Raw genomic sequence first — 7,284 nt, 5'->3', positions numbered from 1 at the left:
TCGAAACACTCTTGAATCTCCTGTAAGCGAGTTACTGTCTGCCTTAAGGTGATAATTGTTTGAGGACGAATTTGGACTGTTTTTAAATTCCTAGTAAAGGGCAAGGCCTGGCCAATACAAGATAAGGGTTTGGATTTCATCACCGCTCCCTTCTTGCCCGCCTTAGGAAAACGAAACCTAACGCGAACCCAAGCTTAAAATTTGGAATAGAACGAGACCGATAGGGTAACGAGCTTAATAGGAAACTCGTTCGAAAAATATTGGTTGCTCTTTAAGCACACTCCAAAGTTCATGATGGTTTCTGTGAGTTGAATGCGTGACTGCGCCGCCTTGTGATAGCGGTGAGGCCTTGGGTATCAAAGCTCCACCGAGCTTCCCTCGCCTCAATTCAACTGACTTTGACTCGGATTGATTCCAGAGGGGTTTGCTCAAATTGCAACGAATTCCCTTTCGAAAGATAGAAGCTGGTCTAGAAACAATCTAAGTGGAGCCATCATGCTTTTTGTTTGCTAGAAATCTTTAGGTTTGCTTTGGTGGAGTCGAGTCGGCCTTGTTTGTGATTGTATAGAATCCCTCTGTAGTTTATATTTCTTCGGTGATGAATCCTTTTGAAGAGACGCCACCTGCGATGACGTTGCGAGAATATATGTCTAGAAATTCTCGTTATCAAGAGACGTCTTCGGAAATGACTCTTGGTGAATATATGCGTGGGCAGCGATATATGGATACTCCAACTTTTATTGAGGAATCACCTCTAACGATCTATGAGAAATATTATAAACATAGACCATGTAGTTTGGAACAAAGATTGAGAATTCTTGAATTTCAAAAATTGTATCATGATGATGAAGAATCTGAAATATGTGGGAATAGTGATCAGGAATTTGTTACCCCAGTTGAGCCTTATAATGATTATATTATTTCTGGTTCAGATCCTAATAATTTTAAAAATTATTCACCTATTCAAAAGGACGAGGATTTGACTAGAGATACCCCCGTTTCAGATGATGTAGTATATCCTGTTTACGAAACCGATGATGGTTTAGAGGAACCAGTTTATCTTGAGATCGAGTCAAACGATTTAGAAACAATAGTCTTAGATGAACTCGTAGAGATTAGCGAGGATGAACCTTACTTAGAAGAATCAATTGACCATTTTCAGGAATCTTATGACCTTGAAATTAGGGAAGTTGTGACTAGTCTTTCTAGAGACACTGAAAACTCTAAGTTTGGGGGTGATTATCATTCTCCATGTGCTTTAACTCTTAGAAAGGTCCCTCACTTGGGACTTGACATCAATGCCTCAATCATCGTACAAAATTATCTTCATACTCGCTCTCCTGAACCTCATAATGTCCATAAGGAATTTCAGTCGTTAGAAACCCATCCTCTGGTTGATGTGGTTTACCCAGGATATGATACCCAGATCGATTTTGTTTTCCCACCAAATAGTTTTCTTCCAAATGTGGGAACGTTTGTATTCAAAATGAGTCGAATATTAAGTTGTGAGACTAAACCTAATTACTTTAGGAGATTAGGGTCGACACATCTGTTTAAGGAAGACCACCACTCTCTTTGTGGTCAGGTGTGTAAGTCAAATCTGATTGACTTTAAGGATCCCCATTTATTCAGGTTGTTATTATTTTTAATTGAGTTTTTCCAGACTTTTAAACCTGAACTGTTGGATCTTAGCTATGAGGAAGTGCATCCAATGAAAATTTTCTATCAAGATCCTTTCATAGAACCTGAACCTGAACCACAATGGGACATAGGTATCTTCATCAGGAAACTAGATAAGGGTATGCAGTACATGTTCATTTCGTTGGTTCACTGTAGTTTCCTTTTGTCAGCTCTTTTTGGTTTTAAAGACCCACAGTTATTCCGGCTACTGTTATACGGTTCGAGTTGACTAAACCTTTCCTACGTCTGGCTGAAGACTTTAAACTTAGCACTTCTTGGGAGGTAACCCAATCTCATGCAACACGGTAATATCTTTCCTTAACTCTTTCGCTTCAAATGGTAACAGTTTCTCCTTGTTCATGCTTTTAGTTTCATCTTTATAACATTGAGGACAATGTTAGATTTAAGTTTGGGGGTATGGGAGAAACTTTTTAGTTGCAATAAATAAACTCCAGAGCCTAGAAATTTATGCGTATTTAGGATGGCACTAACCAATCTAAGTGGATGGAAGCATTTTGGTTGTAGGAGTTGAGGAACCAATCTGATTAGATGGAAACATCTAAAGAGTCTATTCATAAAAGCACAGAGCTCAGGTGTTAGAAATAACATGATAGTTTCACCATATCTCGTTGAGTCCTTTTCACTTCTATTTTTATTTTATTTTGTTTTTAAACTATGTTTCTCTAAGTGATAGGTGGGGCCCGCGATTCAAGTTGTTACCAATGCTAGGGTGAATTAGAGTGATTGAGATACCATAAAAAAAAAAAAAAAAAAAAAAAAAAAAAAAAAAAAAAAAAAAAAAAAAAAAAAAAAAAAAAAAAAAAAAAAAAAAAAAAAAAAAAAAAAAAAAAAAAAAAAAAAAAAAAAAAAAAAAAAAAAAAAAAGAAATTGAGACCAGACCATTTGACCAAAAGGAATAAATTCAATAAAGTCGACCACTGGTACCCTTGTATATGCCAGTTGTGTTGACCTAGAGTTAGGTTATCGACCACTGGTACCCTTGTATATGCCAGTGTGTCGATATTAGTCAGACTAGTATCTCAATCCATTAGGATAGGTTCATTTTGGCGGAGGCCTTCAGACAGATATGGGAAACGTCGTTCACTTAGTAAACATCAAAACCATCTATGTTTTCTATATCCATCTTCTTGATCTATCCATGTGATTAGTTTTGACTCCGAATATGATGTCCATAGTGCAACTATCTGAGTAGAGCTCTGTCACTTTATATGAATTTTAGTATGCTTGAGTGCAAACTCGTGTACAATAATTGGAATTTCGCATCAGGGTACTTCTTCCTGTAGTCAATAAGTATGCCAACCAAGGAGATTCTTTAGTGCCTTCCAAGGTTTTGCGTAGATAGCTAAGGTCTGGAGTATTAAGGTTTTGTGGGTATATCTCTGGTAAGCCTTCCCGAGACTATAACTCGGCCACTAGGGCCACCTAGGGGTTTAAAGGCTTATTGCATACGCTAAATGCAATCGACGATGCCTGCGACAGTGAGTTAGGATTTTATTTTCTATTTGATTTGCTCGGGACTAGCAAATAATAAGTTTGGGGGTATTTGATGGACGCATTTATGTGTCTAATATAGCTCATTTGTATATATTGTTAGTACTCGATATTGTACTTATTTGGTTATTTTATGTATTTGTAGGTGTTTTTGGAAAATAATCTCTTGCGGCGAATTTGGCTAAAAATGTGGCATCTAGACCTCCGTTGATAACATACCGGAAGCGCCTCAGAAGTGTACCGGAAGTATCCCAGAAATACCCCGGAGGAACCCCGAAAAAAGTGCGGAAAATGCCTCAGAGGACACTTGCTATACGGACCCTTGATTTTGGATAAGGGGTAACCTAATTACTAAGGGGTGACCTATTTCCAGGCAGCTGCTAAAGGGAGAACAGCACAGGATAAGGGCACCCACCTTCTTCACGTTTTGAATTAAAAACATGGCGGGAAAATGCATGCAGCGTCTGGCAGATTTGAAGATCGAATTTTGGACGTGATTTTAGGAGATTCAATTGCTGTATTTGGTACGTATGGACTCTGCATGACTAAACAGGCCTGATAAAATCAATTGGACCCAACCAATTGGGCTGGAATGGCCGGGAGAAGTAATCAAAGTTCAAACAGGACACGTACTTTCTGTTCAAGTTTCAAAGATTTGTGAGAGATATTTGGGAGAGTTTGACGCTGGAAATTAATGTATTTAGTCTTTTTCACGTCTTAAGAAGAGTTTGGTACCTATTTTATAGCTAACAGACGCGTACAAACACTGAAGAGGTGATTATTCTCTCAACAGCGCCGAGAAGAAAAAGAAAAGAAAAAGTCGGATTCAGTAGAGATTTTTTGGGATTAAAAGACTATATAAGAGAGGGTTCAAGTCATAGAAGGGTTAGAAACCTTTAGGAGAGAGTTTAGAGTCGATGAGAGCCTAGGAGAAGCAATTATAGAGGAGACAACGCTGCTGCTGCTGCTGCCATTAAAGCTTCTGAAGAACACGAAGAACAGACTCGCAGAGTCAGTCGTTCTTCAGCAGACTTATTTTCATACCACTGTCGTTGTTTCACAGCAGTATATAGTTATCGTTTACAGCAGTCTTAAATTATCATACTCTTTTGTAACAGTCGCGCTGTAACACCACCACAGCGTTGCTAATTCCTATTTCATCATATAATCATCAATAAAAACATCTATTTTAGCCATGAATTTATCTTGTGAGTGTGTTTTTGGGATGAGGAGCTAAACCCATTAGCCGAGACGACGGAGGAAGCCATTGGTAATTTATTGGTATAATTCTAATTTTTATATTTATTTGCAATATTATTATTTGATTATTTGCACGAATTAAAATTGAATTAATAGTTTTTATTGAGTAATTGTGAATTGACTTGATGAAGCATGCTGGGTTTTAGTAAGTTTTGATGTTTTATACTTTTTAATTACAATTATTACTTCAAAAACTTATTTGAGGCAAATATTAGAATTGATTTTAAAGATAAAATTGCATAAGAACTATTTAGAGTTTACTATTAAAATGGTCATTGGTGGAATCCTAGTCTTGGTGTTTTTCTCTAAAGGTTTGAACTATTTTATTTATTTGTGTGTTTAATTTAAATCTAAAAAAAAATTGTTTTCTTCACAAGTCTGAAAAGACCCCTTTTTACCACTACTACTACAATCACTATTTGAAAACCATCAAAAGACACAATGTTGGATCGGAGGAACCAGAAAATCGTAAAAGAAGCTATCATAATTTTGGAAGGATACAATAATTTTTTGGGTTTCAAGTTTATCAACAGATCTGGCAACTCTGTGGCTGACAAGTTGGCAGTGAAGGCTAGGAAATCTTCAATTTTCAGCACCTGGAAAGAAGAGATGCATACTTTCTTAGATAAGTTTATTAGGTTAGACATAAGTAATAATTCTAAAGAAGGTAGTAGTACTGCTAGAATAGTTGGGAGAAACTCAGGTTTGTTGTCTAAAAATCAAAATAGGGAATGCCCTGAAATGATAACATGACAACATTCTGCCTATTTCGTTCTTTACTTTTCCTTTCTTGTATTTTATCTTTGTATTTTGTTTCCGTTTTGCTTGGTTATATTCATTGCTATCTTCAAAATTAAAAAAAAAAGATGTATTTTAACGTGATGTATAAAGATTATGATAGCTTTTTCCTCAAAAAAAAAAAACAATGCATAAAGATTAAGGGGAAATTAGGGGGAGACCCAAAAAAAAAAATCTCATTCACAGGCCCACAATTAATTTTGGGTACTGTGACACCCATAATTATTTCCGTGACACCCATAATTATATGAAATTATTAAAAACTTCTGCATGACGGATTATGCATCTGCATGACTGAGTTATGCATCAGGGGTATAATTGGCAACTCAACTTGGACATAACATATCTAAAAATACGCACCTTAGAAATTTACAAATTTTATATGGTTGGAAATCTTTTAAAGAGAACTACGCAACGAGTACAAACAACAATATCAAATTTTTCTTTTTCATGAAAAAATCGGAGGTGATCATCGTTTTAGGCAAAATTTTCGAAAACTTGATACATAACCATTATGCAGCCACCAAAAAGGATGCATAACGCATTATGCAGACGCATAACGAATTATGCAACCATTTTCTCGACTGCATAACAAATTATGCATCTGCATAACAAAGTTATGCATCTATAACAAGTCATGTACCCATTGTTTTCGCACCCTTCTTGAGTATAAAAAATTGATGCATAATGCAGTATATATCCATATTTACGGATGCATATCATGTTATGCATCTATTTTCTCGATGCATAAAAGATTGTGCGACAATTTTCTCGATGCATTATGCAGTCATATTTTCGGATGCATAACAGGTTATGCATACATTTTCACGACTGCATAACATGTTATGTAGATATTATTGTAGGTGCATGACAAGTTATGCAACCTTATTTTTTGTTGGTTTCAATACTAACAAAAATGTTGTTGTATAACGTGTTATGCAATCATTTTTCGGACTGCATAACATGTTATGCAACAAATTTTTTAGATGCATAACAGTTTATGCAACTGTTTTTAGAGTTGCATAACAGATTATTCAACCATTATGGACAACAACAACACCAATACATCCGTAGATTTCCAACCAACAACACCTATCCCTTTATTTCATCATCTTTACTTATACTACCATCAATACTTCTTTTTCTTCTGGTAATGTTGTGAATTGTATACGTTAAGTTGAAGATCATCGTAATGGAGGAATATTTACTAAGAGCAGCAACTAATTGGTTTGATGGGTCAACAGAAGATGATGCCGAGTTAGTAAGAGAGCTTTACTGCCATATACAAAACCATGATATCTTTGCCATAAACCTCCTTATCCTTGTTCATCTCAGGCTTCTAAACCACGCCCTAAGTCCTCAAACACAACCGCAAATCATCCCAGCAGTACACGTCTTAGAATGCCATCATATCTGCCTCCTATTGTTATATCTCCTTCACTGACTCTCTATAAATATTCATCAGCATCCCTGGAAGAACCATAGCAACAATACATATCTTAAGACTGAACTTCAGATCAACATACAACCAAAATAAGTCCCAGACTTGGTCATTCCATCCTCATTCCTTGCTTGCCTGAACTGCCCTTTATTCAACATCTTTACTTCCGACGTAGCAGCAACACCAGCTCCTTCGCCTGAGAAAAACTTGACCAAACCCTTACAAACTTGAGCCACACTGCTGTCAACACTAATCCAATTCGAATCCCTGTAGACAGTTCATCATTCAGTTGTATAGAAGCAACATTTTACTGCTGAAATATCAGCTCAAATCGAACCCAGTTCATCTCCAAACTCGGCTGCAAAACCACCAAAGCACAGGCACATCTCCTTTTTCTTGTTGCAATCGAAGTGCTCTCAAAAACCCATTGCTTCTGCTCATGAACAAATCTCAATTCCACTGACATCTTCACCAAACAGCAGCCACCATTTCGATACCCAAATTGACATGCAAATTGAACTACAACCACCAGAACACAGCTTCTACTCAGTTCCAACTATTGGAGATATTGAGACAGCACTATCGGTTACAAG

This window comes from Papaver somniferum, chromosome 2 (genome assembly GCF_003573695.1).
Source record: "Papaver somniferum cultivar HN1 chromosome 2, ASM357369v1, whole genome shotgun sequence".
NCBI classification, from domain to species: domain Eukaryota; kingdom Viridiplantae; phylum Streptophyta; class Magnoliopsida; order Ranunculales; family Papaveraceae; genus Papaver; species Papaver somniferum.
This window is presented reverse-complemented; position numbering follows the sequence as displayed.